Source organism: Manis pentadactyla, chromosome 5, assembly GCF_030020395.1.
Source record: "Manis pentadactyla isolate mManPen7 chromosome 5, mManPen7.hap1, whole genome shotgun sequence".
Lineage (NCBI taxonomy): Eukaryota > Metazoa > Chordata > Mammalia > Pholidota > Manidae > Manis > Manis pentadactyla.
Genome location: NC_080023.1, coordinates 71064824 through 71082842, shown reverse-complemented (window position 1 = coordinate 71082842; position 18019 = coordinate 71064824). Strand labels below are relative to the sequence as shown.

General features: G+C 36.5%; 1 protein-coding gene across 5 annotated transcripts in view; it reads right to left on the bottom strand.

The window, feature by feature from the left end:
* Window positions 1–18019, bottom strand: part of ARHGAP24 (Rho GTPase activating protein 24) — a 476093-nt gene that overhangs the window by 196314 nt on the left and 261760 nt on the right. The window lies entirely within an intron of this gene.

The following is an 18019-nucleotide window of genomic DNA, read 5'->3' as shown; positions in this document are numbered from 1 at the left end:
GGAGAGAAAGTAAACTTACTTCCAAATTCCATATAAAATTGTTACAGAAAAAAATCCATTATTAGAATTGCATAAAAATATTCTAAGTCCTCAGCATATAAGACATTTTCCATATTTTTTTTCCATTTACAGATGAAGTTGAACACAACTTCAAAGAGTGATATCAGAATTTGAACTCATGCTCATGTGATTATAAAGCCCGTATTCATAAACTGCCTGTCTTTTTGAAGAGACCATAAATTTTGGATACCTTTGTAAACTTAAGTGACTAGATTTGAAGACATTGTTTGGAACATAATTTGGCAGTATTTTAGGAGGTTCCTTAGGCAGAACTGATAAGGCTTTCTGGCATGATCATGTCCAGTTTTAAGACCCCAACACACAAAAAATTGTATTTGCATTATTTCTATGGAACTACATGATTAGCTACTCTGCAAAGCACATATCCTTCATTAAATTTCTCTTGATGATCAAATCATTTCTAAGCCTGGAAAATTTACTCACACTCTATACTAGGACAGTCAGTTAAAATAAAAACAAAAGCAGACTTGGCATATGCCCTACTTCAATCAAGTCAAATACTGAGTTTTGAGTAGAATGGAGTGTGAGAGATAAATCAGTTTCAATTAATCTGGAAAAGAAAGAAGTAAAACTCCTAAGACATTGAAAACAGAAAGGGGGAAACTTAGCTCAAACAGGAAGAAATGCTGAGATTTTCCTGAAAGTTAGAGTAAGAAAATCCCTTCTGTAGCATATTTTATATCCACTATGAGTAGGATAACCTTTTACTTTACTATCCAAATCTTAACACTTTAAGAGTAAAGGGATGCACTATTATTAATTACAATGACATGTCCAGTTTTTTTATAGGAAAACTCTTACAGGAAAACCTGGATATACTTTATGCTACTTAGAGGTCAGCCTTAAAACTGACCTTTTTATAATGATGGTGTCAAGAATGAGGTCATAGGTTTTATAGTAACTGGCTCTTACAGTGAGACAAGTCAAGAATTCTTACATGAGTTGGATAAAGTGACCAACACACATACAAAGGCCAGATCAACTGAGCCATTTAGGATATATTAACTTTTTTAGTTTCATAGTTTATTTTATAAAAGAAAAAGATAACAGAATGATGAAAAGTGACACCTCATTTACAAGCATACTTATTTTATTTTGTTTCACAGATAACCGCGTTTTTTACAAATTGTTGGTTTGTGGCCATCCTGTGTCGTGCAAGTCTGGCAATGCCACTTTTCCAATGGAATTTGCTTACTTTGTGTCTCTGTGTCACATTTTGATATTTCTCAGAATATTTCAAGCTTTTTCATTATTATTATGTTTGTCATGGTGATCTGTGGTCAGTATCTCTGATGTTACTACTGTGATTGTTTTGGGGTGCTGCCAAAAGCATGCCCTTGTAAGACAACTGAATGGATCAATGTTATGTGTGTTCTGACTGCTCCACCAACCTGCCATTCTCCCATCTCTCTGCCTCTCTCTCCTCAGGCCTCCCTATTCTTTGAGACACAATAATATTGAAATTAGGACAGTTAGTAACTTTACAATGGCCTCTGAATGTTCGAGTGAATGGAAGAGTAGCACACCTCTCACTTTAAATCAAAAGCTGGAAATGATCAGCTTAGTGAGCAAGGCATGTCATTAGCTGAGATAGGCATCTTGTGCCACACAGCTAGCCAAGCTGTGAATGCAAAGGAAAAGTTCTTGAGGGAAATTAAAAGTGATATTCAAGTACACACATGAATAATAAAGTGAAACAGCCTTAATGCTTATGTGGAGAAAGTTTTGTGATCTGAATAGAAGACCAAACCAGCCACCCCTTAAGCCAACACTCCCTTAAGCCAAAGCCTAAACCAAAGTAAGGCCCTAATTTTTCAATTCTATAAAGTTGAGAGAGTGAGGAAACCACAGGAGAAAAGTATGAAGCTTGCAGAAGTTGGTTCGTAAGGTTTAAAGAAAGCAACCAAACAGGTTTTCAGTGTAGATGAAATAGCCTTGTAGTGGAAGAAGATGCCACTTATGAATTTCATAGCTGGAGAAGAGAAGTCAAGGCTTGCTTCAGAGCTTCAAAAGACAAGCTGACTCTCTTGTTAGGGGCTAATACAGCTGCTGACTTTAAGTGGAAGCCAGTGCTCATTTACCATTCTGAATATCCTAGAGCCTTTAAGAATTATGTCTAATCTATTCTGCCTGCCTGTACTCTAATAGTGGAACAACTAAGCCTAGATGACAGCACATCTGTTTACTGAATTTTAAGCCCACTGTTGAGATGTACCTCTCAAAAAAAAAAAAAAGATTCGTTTCAAAACATTACTGCTCCATGACAATGTACCTGGTCTCCCAACAGCTCTGATGATGTACAATAATGTTTCTAATACAACATCCATTCTGAAACCCATGAATCAAGGAGCAGTTTCAACCTACAAGTCTCATTATTTAAGAACGTATTTTGTAAGGCTATAGCAACCATAGATATGATTCCTCTGATGAATGTAGGCAAGATAAAATTTAAAAACTTCTAGGAAGGATTCACCATTCTAGATGCCATTTTATGATTCATGAGAAAAGGTCAAATTATCAACATTAATAGGAGTTTGGAAGGAGTTGATTCCAACCCTCATGGATGACTAAAGAGTTCAAGACTTCAGTGGAGGAAGGAACTACAGGTGTGGTGGAAATAGCAAGAGAACTAGAATTAGAAGTAGCTCCTGAGGATGTGACTGAATTGCTGCCATCTCATGCTGAAACTTGAATGGATGGGGAGTTGCTTCCTATGGCTGAGCAAAGAAACTGGTTTCATGAGACTGGAATCTACTCCTGGTGAAGATACTGTGAAGATTGTTGAAATGAAAACAAAGGATTTAGAATATTATATAAAGTTAGTTGATAAAGCAGTGGCAGGGTTTGAGAGAATTGATTCCAATTTTGAAAGAAATTCTACTGTGGGTAAAATGCTATCCAGCAGCACTACATGCTACAGAGAAATCATCCGTAAAAGGCAGAGTCAATTGATGCAGCCATCTTCATTGGTGTCTTATTTTAAGAGATTGCCACAGCCACCCTGACCTTCAGCAACCAACACCCTGATCAGTCAGCAGCCATCAACATTGAAGTAAGACCTTCTACCAGCAAAAAGATGATGACTTCCTGAAAGCTCAGATAGCATTTTTTAGCAATAAAGTATTTTTTAATTAAAGTATATACATTTTTAAGACATAATAGACTTAATTGCACACTTAATAGACGATCACACAGTTAATAGACTACAGTGTAGTAGAAACATTACTTTTATATACACTGGGAAACAAAAAAGTTCATTTGACTTGCTTTATTGCAATATTCACTTTACAGCAGTGTCCTGGAAGTAAATTCAAAATATGTCAAGGTATGCCTCTATGAGAGTCATAGTAAACAGGTGTCCAGTGTCTAGTCTTCTATATAAACTAATGTATTCATATAAACATTGGGTATAAAATACAAGGATATTGGTATGGATGGGTGTCCCTAACTATTTTGATTATTTAAAAATAAGCACAAGGTTTTTTTATATGTTTTAACCATCAGTGAGTCAATATTAATAAACATCAAACTGTATAAAATCTTAATCCACTCTCCTTGCCCACTCCTAAATTCTTTCAAGAAATGAGGACATTCTTCCTTATATGGCAAGTATCCTTACGAGGTTAGACAAATGGAAGGGGAGACATAGAAGGGAAAGCAAACATTGCCAGGTACAGATAGGACATTATCAGTCAAAGTTAATTAGGTTTCCAACCTTGGTTCTGTCAGCAACTAGCTGTGTGACCTTGGACAAAGTACTTCACTGGGGCTTAGTTTTCTCCTACATAAAATGAGAAGATTTAGGAAGATTAGCTTGGAAGGTCTTTCAGATATGAAATTCAACTATTCTCTGAGATAATTATCTCCCATATGTTTTAAATTTGCTTAAGGTTTATTTATCTGTGAGGACTGGGAGGATATCTGTTGCATCACAAAGAAACTAAAACAGCCAGTTATTGACAAAACAATTGCAATGGTAACAATAATGATTTTTCAAGACTCCCAGGAACACAAACATAGGCACTGGAAAGACATTTCATTTTTTAGTGTATAATAGGAGCACTATTAAGATGTTCTTAGGGGAAAGTCATTAGATATAAAATTATTCACCACATTGTGCTTTATAATTTTAAAATATTGAGCTTAGTTGGGCTCCCAAAACATACTGAGGATCAAGCTTCCTGAGTTTATACAGAGAAAAGATTTCTCCCAGAAGTATAAACTTGCTTTCCTACGCTTTCACTTTTTCACAAAGAAAGAATGAATTCACATTTACAAGACAAAGTTGGAAATGAAGACAGGAGGCAACTTCCTGGTCTGTAATCTTTGACAAATTCCTAGACACACAAGTGTGCTTCAGAAAATAATGAAAACAAATTGCCTATCAATCCTGTAGATTGAAACTCAAGCTTCAGTGCAACCAAGGAAGCCAGACCTTTTCCTTATATTATTGTATTATGTCCATACAGAATTATTATATTATTTCAATACAGGAGTAACATATTTCTTTAAAAATATAAAATCAGTATGGAAACACATAATGTAAAATTTAAGGTTCCTACCCTCTCAACCCTCACCAATATAACTCTTAAGGATTAACCACCATCAACTGTTTGCTGTACATACATCCAGATTCTCTCTCTCCACATACGTATATATTTGCATGCACACACACACTATATATATATAGCCACAAATCTTATTTTTTTAAACTGAAACATTATCTTCCTTTATTCCAATATTTGGCACAGTTATTAAATTTGTTGATCTTTAGGGACAAGCAAGCAAGCATAATAATAAATGTGTTTTCTTCTCTCATCATAAAACTCTCTCCTGCAGCCTTAAACCCTTGGACTTACCTGTACAATTTATCAGGTGACTAAAAAAATAAGTGAAATGATGTCTTATGGACAGTTAAGATGATTAGCAAGATGAGTACCTAATAATTGTTTACTGATTTGACTGAATGGATGAACCAGAACAAAGACCCTTATCTCATCAGTGTGGGAGAAGCTGCTAGGAATAATCCCAGGTGATTCAACATCCCTAGCATCCATTCCTCTTTCTATCAAGTGCTTGAGAAGAGCTACTTTGAATCTTTCTTAATCCTCACTTTTGTGTGAAGAATATGTCCACCTCAAACTGTATTTTTCATCATCAGTGTATCACCACTGAGCAATAAAAGGTCTAACTTGAATTGATTCCTCTCCTTCAACATAAATTGGTTTCTTTAGCCTCTCCTTCACCTTGATCAACACTGTTGAATGTACAGTGCCTGAAACTAAGAGATTCCAATGCATATTTCCCACAGCCTTTCTAGGAAAAAAAAAAAAAAGCCAATAAAAACCATTGCTACAGGCCGGCCTTTGGCCAGCAGTTACCGAACTGGTAAGATAATTACTGACAGTTTTAGTCCATCCAGAGAATAATTTTATTTTTCTTAGAAGTTTTAAACAGTGTGTTCCTTATGTTTTTTCATCTGGCAAGCTACATTTGGCTGCCCCTCGGTCTTGCAATGAACTTCAGCTCCTCCTACTGACACATTTTCCCTGGTATCACTTTATTATCCTCAGAACTTCAGTGTCTTCTGGTACTGAAAATTGCTATGAGGAAATGTGAGGTAAGCGTGTTTTGTTTTGTCTTTTCCCCTTTCTATGTAACTTGATTTTATCACCTTGGTGCCAGGAGGATTTTCCTTTACCCCTGTTGCTAGATAACAAGAGTATGTGCAGACAGCCTATGTTTCCTGGCAGTTTGATGTGCTGTTTAGTCTGCAGATACAGGTTCTCCTTTTATTTTACTTTTTTTCTTTCATTGTGTCTAAATATTTCTCCTAGTTCATTTACTGGTTTCTGTACTCCAGGGATACCAATTACTTCCTTCTTGTCTGTGATCTTTTTGGCAGCTATCCTAGTTTCTGGGGGCCCCTCTGTTTTCACCGTGTTTGTTGCCAGTGTTTCCCTCATGCCAGTAATACCATCCACAGTCCCTCTTTTGATTCTAATTATTTGTTAGGTTCATAAAGGTCTTCCTATGTTCTCAGTGTGCCTCGCCCCTTAAAAACCTTTTTTTCCTGTTCTATCACTCTGTCTTGGAGCTCACAAGTTTCATGTGGATTTCATGGTTTCCTTAGGTAATGCATTTTCTTTTATAGGGCATAGCACTGGGTACTTGCAGAGGGCTTTAGCATTCTAACTTGTTTTTATCCTATTCTTAGATATTTTTCAATCTGTTTTATGCTGTTCTCATTTCTCATTTTTTTTCTTTGTTCTTACTTAGCATATTTTTTATTGTTATATTTCACTGTAGCATGTCCACAGGCTGTCATGCCAGTTCATTTCACTTTGCTCATGCTTAACACAGTAGCCAAATCTTAACAGTCTCCTTTCCCTGAGACCATCAGGCTAAATCTTTGACATCCTTCCCACCTTGTAAGAACACTGTTTATCTTTCTTCCAGAGCAAAGATGACTTTTCAGGAGTTGGTACGTTTTTTTGGCTGTACCCTCAGGATATCTTAAGATTTTCAAGTATAAAGCAATTCCCTTCCTCAACAGCCACTTGCAAGGGCCAAATTATAAACAAAAGTCAGTAATGTAAGTATCATAGCATTATATATACAAACATGTACTGTATTCTCCAGTTCACACATCAGAGGATCTTTTGCCAGACAAAGGCAAGGATATAGAGTTTAACTCCTACCAAGAATGTCATAATTCTGGAAGAGCCTTTCTCTCTACAATCATATTTGACATTTGCTAACATCAGCTAGAAATAATTTACTACTGCCCTGACTAAAATATAATTCTGAAACTTGAAAACATTTTTTTCTCTTTTCTTAAATAACTAACCACTCTATGGCCATCTATACACCTAAGAACAGATGTCATTTTTCTTTCCATCTACCCAGTATTCAGGTTGGTTTTGTTGTTGAGATGCTCTGTCCAGGTCTCCAGGGTTTTTGATATTAACAGACAAGCCTTCCTCCTCTTTCACAGGAATGCCATAAACAGTTCTGTGGTCTCAGAGTCCATAATAAAGGTGATGGAGCATTCATGTGTTAATGGAGTGTGTGTGTATGATGGTCATGTAATGCAAACATAAACACACACACAAAAAAACTACCTACCTATTTGGAAATGGGCAGTCAAGAAGCAATGCAAGCTGGAGAAACATTTAAATTTACTCAAAATCAAAATATTAAAATATTATTTCCTGAAGACTGGAGCTAGTACAGATAAACAGACCATTTAAAACTATTTGCTAAACATTAAATTTGTGAGAAAGTTTTTGTTTGACTTTGAGAAGCAGAAAAAGGCAAGTGGACCCAGGGTAGTTTGCTTTTCTCAAGTTAGAGCTAATGAATGACCTTAGTGATATCTTGTCTCGTGGGAAGCATTTAACATAAGTGGGGGATTTTGTAATTCCCTTTATCGATGGTTTCATCCTAGGAGATTTTTTTCATCTTCTTTTTCACGCACTATGTTTCTTTTTGTGGTCCTTGGTCATGAAGCAACAAGTTCATACTCTGTCAGTAGACACAGGGCCATATGTGGCTGTACTTCCCAGTCTTTGATAAGCATATGACCACCTGGGGACCTATTTATGATTCTGATTTTGGCCAGGGGTTGGGGTGGACACTGGAGAATTTGATTTTCTAACAAGTTCGCTGTTGATACTGCTGGCCCAATGGTTATGCTTTGATTGGCAAGGATCTACACACTACTGATTTAAAAACAGTGGTTCCATTTCAAGGACCCAGAGGTAGTGCAGTGGCCAGAGAGCAAGGAGGTCTTTTGCTGTGTTAAATTGCACCCCAGACCTTCATGCAAGTATAATAAATTCCAGCATTTCCAATATTCTTATTATTCTTTCCTTCTCGCTCTCTTTTTTTATTGTCTCCACTTCTCTGACTCCCAGCCCCTGCCCCCTTCTCTAAGTCCTCCTTCTATATATACAAGGATGGACGACTCACAATATTCAGGATTAGGAAATGAGGACATCATTTTGTTGATGAATTGTCCTTTCAGGGATTTAAGTATTTTGATTTTGGTATTATCATTGTTGGTATTACTTTATGCTGAGAACAGATTGCAAAGTAAAAGAAATCTGACTTGTTAAGAAAGTGCAGCAAATCGACATATTTAATGTTTGCATAAACTGTAATCTGTATTTTTTGGGGAAAAAAACAGATTCAGGCAAAAAAACAAAACAAAACAAATGAAAACAGAACAAAACAAAACAGAAAAAATTATTCCATGTCATTGAGTATAAATTTATTTCTGCTCTGTTCTTGACTTTTCATTACCAAAGGACTATGCTTTACATGAGCTTTCCTGTTTCAAAAGAGAGTGGCCACTGATATTTAAAAAATATACTTTTCATCTGTAAAAAGTTGATCTTTGAATTATAGAATTAGATAGGTTTTCATAATGAATTTTCCATTTTCATAATAAACAACCATATCATTCTTACTACCTGTCCTTACTATCTTCCATAGTTATTTTGCTAATTTTCTTCTAAAACTGCAAATACATAGAATTTTTTTTTTACTAAATTATCTTTTCTTAATATATCAGAAGCTTGCTAATAAAATGTAGTGATGTCTATATGTGGGTAAAATTGTAATATTTCCAGAGTATCTCTCCTGGCTTTAGTACATCTGCATATCAATAGGCACTCCTCAGGGGTAGTGAAATTAGTCCATTTCCATATCAGTGGGTAATTACCTGGGCAAACGAGGGCTTATCTGAGCCTAAGAAATTAGGGAGAATGCTGGTTTGCTTCTGCTGGAGCAGGAAAGAGGAATGGCCCTGTACCACAGTTTGTAAGCAAAAACAGGTTTTAAACTTTATTTCTCCCTTTAACTGATTTTGGTTTTAGCGGTATTTTGCCTTGGGATTTCCTTTCCCCAGAGTTACACTATAGTTCTTTATTTAAACATGAAAATACTTTCACCCTTAATAGTTTTTCTATTCCTCCCCACAAAATATTTTTATTTATGTACCTTAGTAAATCTTTCCACCCATTTTTTCTATTGCTTATTTGCTAAATATTAATTTATTCATCCTGAATCCACAAATAGCACATAAGCACTCTGTATTTAGTCCCCAAAGCAATCCAAACAAAAACTTCATAATTCTACTCAGAAGCATGTTCTAATATTCTGCTTACTGCACAATCAATCCATACATCATAAACAGAATTATTCTTAAATCAATCTCACCAAATTAAGTTGAAAACCACAGCTTTAAGCAATAGCTACCTTTCACTAAATTCTTTTTCTAGAATGGATAGTGTATTCAACTTAAGAGTTGGCTTCCATTTAAACATTAGTTCGCTAATTAAAACTTGAAGTTTGACACCTATGTTAAGTCATTCATTAAAGGATAAACAAATATTCCATTTCTATTGTAGGGAAGGATATATAGTTAAACCTTTCAAAGATAATCAGATATTTGGGCCATAGGTGTTTCCTAGGATAACATATGCCTTTCACAGGGCAACAAATAAGTATACTACCTGGTTGGCTTAACTGTAAACTGACATAAAAGTATGCAAGCTTTCTGAATTGGGAAGTAGTCATGAGCAGCTAGATGAAGAAAGAGCCTTGAGAATAACAACAGAAAAGGGGATGTACTTGGGCCACACCAAGATTGCTAATGCATATGAAATGCCTCCACCCTGATAGGCACTTAGAAAGTGCTTTCTCACTTAAACGGCTTTTTGTTCATGGAAACACAACCAAAGTAAGAAAATGTCCTTGGTTTCTCCTTTCTTTTAGCTGCTGGTAAGAAATAATTACTTCAGCAGCTGGAGAACAGGAGAGGAATGTACCTCTTGTTTCTGTAAACAGCTCGACACTAACAAAATCTCAGATCTTGCTTCTCAATCAATACCAAGCTCCCTCCTTAAAAGAGCTGCATCAAGCCAGTGTTTCATCTGGTTAATGATATCAATAAAGGTTATCTCCACACAGAGTGAAAAGGTCACCAATCAAACTTCAATGACTCTGTCACATTATTATTGCTTGGGAACGTGTTTCATTGATTTTTTTAAGCAACCCTGCATAGAACCTCCTCCTTTTTCATGCACCAATCATTGCAAGGGAGAACAATAATAAAATGATGCCTTGCAGTTCCTCACGGTATAGGAGATAGAACAGCAGACCTGTTTATGACAATGCATCTAAATAAACTATGAGGGAGCACAAAGTTTTTAAAAGCTGGAGGAAAGAAAATTTAACTTAGAGTTTTCTTGGTGGTAAAAAACAAAAGAACCATTAATAAATGCTACAAGAAACTCTCAGTGTTGTTAGTAACCTCCATGGTATTCAGCATGACATATGATGCTAAGTTCTAAACTTTCTTTTTTATAATCTGCAAGTCTATTTTCTCACAGATCTTAAAATTTATTAGGAGAGATAAAAAATGAGTATTAAAAACATATAAAGTGTGATATATATTCTGATTATTCTGATATGAAAAATATAGGATGATGACTTTTGGATTTTATATATGTTAATGTTATTGCAAATATTAATTCTGCTTTTTGCTGCTTTTGCATCTTGTAAAGGCCTTTAGTGTGGAAGACTGTGGCTTTCTCAAGTCTGATAAGAAAGAATGTGATTGTTCGAATGGTTCTCTATTAAATATGTCATTAGCTTCTGAAAATGTAAAGACTGTCACCCTATCAGTAGTACTATTTCAGGAAGGTAAAAAGGAGGTATTTGAAACATGCTTTTCCCTTTAAGTTATAAACCAACCAACCAACCAAGTAATCCCGGATCTCTACCTCTGCCACCTGAAGGCTCTGGGCTCCTCGCTGCAGTTCCAGGTTGGTGGGCGGTGAGATAGGGACCTGCTGATCCAGGCCTGCGTCAGGTCCCCGCCCCATGCCTCTTATTGGCAGGTGCGCCCTGCCCCAGAGGCCTCGGTTATGCCAGTGGCACTGGGATGGATCTAACGGCTTTTCTGTAAATTGCCAAACTAATAGGTTTTAATCACCTGGAAAATACTAGAAACAGCTGTTTATGTAAGTGTCCTAGGCACTCTAGTTAATCATTCCTGCAAATAATATTACATGAGATATAATTCTATTTTTCTGCAGTGTTTTTCCTAATATAGTAAAATAGGACTGGCTACCACAGCAGAATGTCAGTGATTTACCACAAATGAGTGCTGTCTTGCATGCTTTTGCAGTGCTAAACGACAACGTCAAATCATTCCACTTGGAATATTGACTTCTTGCAACTATGAAGTACCAGAATCTGGCAATGGATATGTATTTAAAATACTGATATAATGTTTGTAAGATCCAAAAGTGACACTTTAAAAAATATTTTATGTTAGATATTTAGGAAAATCAGTCATCTGAAAGAAGATTTAAGCTATTATGTCATTGAATTTTAAACATGATCTTCAGAAAAAATCATAGGCCTTCCAAGTTAAAAAAACAAAAAGCATTTCTGAACTAGTTAATCTTTAAGGTCTCTAAACCAATGGTATGGAGTAAATCTCTTTATTTTAGACACATAGGAATTCTTGGCTTAAGTGTAACAGAAAATTGCTTCCCTCTCTTTTGGTGGGCTTGCTTTTGGAGGAGCTTCTGGCCGTAAAGGAAGGCACTTGAACCTAAAGGTTAAAACATGGGCTCTGGAGTCAATAAAACTGAACCAGTCCCAGCTCAGTCACTCATGTGCTGCACAACATTGAGCATTTTTTCTATTAAACTTTTTGGTCCTCTTCACTTTCCTAATTTATAAATTAGAGGTAATAATCTACTTCTCAGATTTGTATGAAGAAATATTTCAGCAAAGTAAACACTGTCACCTTTCAAGAAACTAGTTTCATTAATAATAATATTTGTTAATTTAGGCTAATGAGGTTTGGTACATAGACAGTTGAGAAAGTGAAAGGCTGACAGTAGGGTATCATATTTTCTCTTTCAGAGCACCTTTCTTTCTTTCCTTCACTTTCTCATAGAAAAGGTACCATATGATTTTCTGGACATGAGACAAATGCTCAAACAAATATTAATACATAAATGCAATGCACATATTTTACAAATACTGCAATTATTTTACATAAATGTAAATGCAAATATTAATGCATAAGTGTAATATATAGTTTTTATGTAGAAATAGAATCGAATTTCTTAGTGATATCCAAATTATTCAATACCGTAGTTTAGGATTTGGACACTCTTTGGAGCAAATCTTCCTTTCTTAAATAGTGTTCTCTGTTCACCTATAGCCACATGACATTTAGAATAGAAAAACAAACTTAAGCAGAATATTGAAAGATGTGTCCACTGATGGGATGTATTTATACTCAACAGCAGTGCAGTTTTACCATGGCCACCAGCCAACTGGCTCAGTTCTTAAAAAGACAATATAAAGGCTGCAAGACATAAACAGGAACTCTGGGGAAGAAAGAAAACAGCACTGTTGATCAAAATACAGCTGTTACCATAGCATCAGCCTTTCCCCTTTCTACAAACACCTTAAATCCATCTGATGGTTCACTGAAAGTTAGGCTCCCCGAGAAGAGGAGAGCTGGCAAACAGGTTAAAACCTCTGCAATGCCAAGGGAAAAAGAGGTCCTCAGGTGTTCTCTGCCTCTGCAACTCACCTTCATGACTTCTCACAGAAAGAATGCATGACACAGATTGCAGGGAGATCTAGATACATAGATAGGTAGATAGATAGATAGATAGATAGATAGATAGATAGATAGATAGATAGATAGATAGATAGATAGATAGATAGATAGATAGATGATAGATAGATAGATAGATAAATATTTTCTTCTTCCTTTTTTTTTTTTGCTTAATCTGAAACCCCACCCCTTTCTCATACCATATTCATTCTTCATTTGACCCATGAATCAGGACCACACTATTTTCTCTTCTTTTAAAACTATCCTTTCTCAGTCTTCTTAGGTTTCCAAATATAAGTTCTACTGTTTTCCCTTTTAAACTCCTTTCTCTCAGTTTTCTCTTTCTCTTTCTCTTTTTTATTATTGAAGTATCATTACTATACAATCTTATATTGGTTACAAGTATACAATGCAGTGGTTCAAGTTACCAGTATTATTAAATCCTCACCCCCTTCTAGTACAGTTGATTGCAACTTCCAGCTTAGAGGAACGAAAAAGATAATTCACTCATATAAACCAAAAGCCAATAAAATCTGCAGGCTCCCAGCAGGGCACTTTCAGGCAGGCTGCAGGTGAGTGCTGAGGAGCTCTGGGGACAGGAGATTGGAACAGGAGAGTGTTCTCAGCTCTTCAGAAGTGTCAGAACACGGGGAGAGGGAGGAGAAATCATCACAAGGCTTGGGGAAATAGCTCCAGAACTACCTTGGCTGCCCTGATAAGATCTGGGTGCATATTTCTTTCACTTTCATAAAGCATAGAATAACAAGAAAGAATAAACTAGAAAGAACTCTAGGTATCTCCAAGCCATTCATGATCGCAAGCACTATTTAGGGAGGTAATTGCTGCTTCTGTGCTACCACAAAAAGAATGAGAAGCTCTCCCTCCTAATCAGACTAATGTTTGCCTCATTACCGCATCTTCATTTTTCCTGTTGACAGTGCCATGCCTACAGAGATCTCATTACTGTTTTCTACATTTTTATTTTAAATTATTGATAAGCTATAGTAATACTGATCTATGACTGAAAACTGGCTGAGGCAGGAAGCTAAGAAATATTTTTCAGAGAGCAACTGGAACATAACAGACATGCATCTGTCAAAATTGCAAAGCAGAAACTGTACATAAGACACAGTTGGGCTGTTTAATTTGCGAACTACTTGGGACAAGTCAGATCTCTTCTGAGCACAGTTTGCGAAAACTGCTAATGTGATAGGCCTTGAATTCTTCCAAGTTCTGTCCTTCTTGGCTCTGAGGTCTTCTGTTCATCCTGCATCTCATTACGAGAGCAATTATAGTCCAAACAACATCATATGGCAATGATTTAATTGGCTTCAAATCTTGCTCCAAAGGTAAGTGTCACAGGCGGTTTGGCCCTAGTCCCTGCTTTCCTATTTGGAGCAGATTACTCAAATAGCATAGCAGAAAGAAAATGTCATTTCTGTTGCCATATGGGAAGCTCAATGCTACAGTGAAAGAAAAGCTCAAACAGAAAATTCTAAGTTTCTTAGACTGCATGTAAGATTCCATTGCAATATAAAAGAAAGGCATTTCATATAATTGAAGCATTTACTAATAAGAAGTACAAAAGCACAATTCATAATTTGGTTAGTCATAATATATTTTCAAAACTTTGATATGTAATACAACAAAGATCTCAGGTTTAAGAGCTCATCATAACTGCCTAATATTATTTTAGCAGTATTACTAATATTAAAATAATGCAATCATGAACTACCTAAATTTAATCTGACTTCAGTTACCCCAAGAATTCAGTTTTGTTTATTATTATTTGGGATTAAAATGAGATGTCTCCTCTTTGAAATAAACTTGTGTTATTTAACACAAATTGAATTAAACATATTAACATGTAAGTCAGTAAATCCAAACTTTTCCAGAAGAAATAAGGAAGCAAACATTATTTACATTTTATGAAGCCCCAAACTCACAGCACAGCTATCTGTGTAACACTTCGGGAACCTTAGTTAACAAGGCACATTTTCTCTTCATTGCCTCCGTCTCTGAGTCAACTGCTGAACCTTGAAAGTGGAGTTGGATTATCTTTGGATACATCCCAACTGATCCATGGTTGCAACACACACATTTTTTGAAGACAAAGCTCATTCTTCATTCCAAAAATTGATAAAGTACATTCTAAGAGTCTCAAGTTACAAATCAACTTTTTCCTTCTTTAGTGTTTGTCTCATTTATCCCCTCCATCCATTCCCACTGCCACTGCCTCGCTACCCATGTACTCATTTCCTCTGCTCAGGACAATTTCACCTATTTCCTAACATATCTTTGCCTTCAGTCTTTGCCCCAGGCCTACAGACAGAAAAATTGTCTTCAGTGCAATTCTGATCATGTAGCTCTGTGCAGATACCTGCCAAAGTGACCACAGAATAAATCTTGAAACTTCTTAATACTTTGTATGAAGACTTTCAAGCTGGATTCAACCTCTATGCCAATATTACAGCCAGCAGTGTATCTTTGCTAGCTTAGTAGGTATTAGCTAATTAATTCTGTTCCTTTTAGTAATTTTTATATTCAAGTCTTGCCATCAAAATTATAACAATTTCTTTACCCTAATCCTCTCCTTTCCTTAAATGGATCCTGGGGTGGCTCACGCATCATTCTCCTTTACGGCCCTTAATGTTCTTCCCTTTGCAGACTGTGGTCTCTGTGCTTCCTGCTCACTGTGGCACATGATGACTCCAGTCACCCCTCCATTTAGTCTCCCCCTCGTCCTTGCCACCTTCCATATTTGTGCCTCCTCAAGATGTCCTACAAAGCCATGCCCTTTGTCAGCCTGCTCACTTCTCTTCCTCCCATGTGTCAGGTAGACTGAGATTCTGGGCTCCCTACTCACAGCACAAAACTGCAGAACAAGATGCTCACAACCCTTGCCCAGATTTCCTTAGGGAACTGTATTGAAAGATCAACTGAATGATTTTTCTTCCTGCAAACACACCACCTGGATGGAGCGGGGGACCTGGGCTCTCTATCTGCCGTAGAGGAGAACCTCCCCACAGGCCATCCCTTGTCCCCATCACCGCAGCTGCTTAGGGAGGCCTTGTGTCATTGCCCTTCATTTCTCACCTTTGAGCTTGAGGCCTCCTGCCTCAAAACCCACTCACCTGTGGCTTGATTCCTAGCTTGGCCCCCAAGACTGGGACCTGTACCCTTGGAGGTGCACGGCTGTCTCCAGAAAGGGTAGCTGATGCATGCCCTGGAGTTAACAAATTTCTTCACTATTAAATCCAGGTTACATTTGTCTTTTATTCACGTTTTTAATGAAACAAATACACTCATCTGAATAGATTACTGGTGTCATAGTTTTTCAGCAGAAGTAGTAGTAAATGAACTTTTTTTAATGGTGAGGCTGTTTTTCAAGGCACAGAATACAGCCTAACAAGTGACAGAAGAATTGGTTGCACTGACCCCTTGCTGCCCTCTAGTGAGTGTTTGGTATATCCCCCTAGGGTTTCAATACGGAACAAAGCAAACCTGAGGAACAGAGATTGGTAGTCTAACTCAAGTATGCTATAACTGATTCATTCCAGCCAGGCTCACAAAGGTCATCTGGCCTCCAGGGAAGAACTGGATTCCAGGAACTTTCAGACAGCTGCGCTATTCTGGTCAGAAGACAGACAAAACACACAAAAATAAAAAAAAATATTTTTTAAAGGAGCATAGTTAAGATTATTGAGGGCCCCAGTAATACCCTGAAATAAATTTATCCTTACATCACTGCTATAGAACTAGAGCCAGTTCAGCTGGTGAGGGCCTCTTCCTATTCCAACCTTAGTTCAAGCTCCCCTGGTCAACAAGGGGCTTTGGAATTACACTGCAGTTCAGTAAATAGGCTGTGAGTCCTGGAGGTCAGCAAAACACAGCCAACTGCAGGAAATAAATGCCTGTGCAAGCAAACAAATGAACAAAGGTTGGCAAAGCGTTGGCACTCTCTTAGGTGTGATTTATGAGATTTGTTTTCTCTAAACAATATGAAGACATTCTGGACTCACAAGTTATTGAAGTCATTGAAAAGTTCCAAGTCACTGAAAAAAGAAAGGGTACTAAGAAAAGAGCTCGTTCAGCACCTAGAAATTTTGTACAAGTTACCCCACCCCCTTTCTTACTGTTAAACTCTGATTCTTATAATTTTTGCAGATGAGGAACTAAGCTCTTTATTTTCCAATAAATAGAAATGAATATTAGTTACTGACACCCTACAATTATAATGAAGAAGTTTTGAGATTGGAATTTCTAAATTTTGACATCAGGTATAAAATGCTAAAGCTTTAATTTTCAGAAGGTAAGTTAGGTGTGGATCATAATATCCAATTCCTAAAAATGCATCTTTTTAGATTAAATGTATGGAGTAACTTAAAAATTTGTAATTGTTTTAGTTTTATCAGTTCAGTTATTAACTAGTAAGAAATAATTTAAGGGGAATGGACATATTGTATCATCTATTGGCTCTTGTAATCTCAAATATTATTACATTTCTTAGTGTCTTATCTTGAAGGGGCTGTGAACAATATGCAACTAAGTGTTGCCATATATAGTTGCTATAAAATAATGCAAGCTTCCCAGAGTACTGAGTTTTTCTCCTACAAGTTAGTGACACATGAAGGAATATGTTCGCTTTCCAATAAAATTAAGCAAGAAAACATGCTATTCAATTGCTGAAGAATTCAGGGTTGTAAAACCAATGTGTTGGTGGTATTATTTCATGTGTTGTAACATTCAATGCCATATAAGCTTTGACATGTCTACATTCTGATGTCTGACGTAAGATACATTTAGAAATACACTGGATTGATAAGGAATAAACTTCTCCTTTGTAATAAACAATTACCTACTAAGTTTAAAGGCTCTTACTAGGCAAGCAAGTTGGCATAAAAGGGAGAATTGTCCCCATACATATGTTGAGATGGTAAACCAGGAAAAGAGCTATCTTTTATAAGTCTAGGAAAAATGCAAAATAAACAATCTCACAGAAAATTACAGTGGAAGAATCACCTCCCAGAGTTTTTCTGCCTGAATTAATGTACCAAGTTCCTTCATTCATTTGCTCAGGATCTATATAGTGTTCATGACTCAAAGACATAATCTTTGTCCTCAAAAAGCTTACAGAACTTAAAATAGAGGTGATTCATACCAAGGCCTTACATCTGAATAGCTACAAAGCTCCTTCACATGCATCACATAATCTGATTATAACTACCATGAGAGGCAGACAGGACAGAAATAATCACCCCAGTTTTACAGACTCCTAGA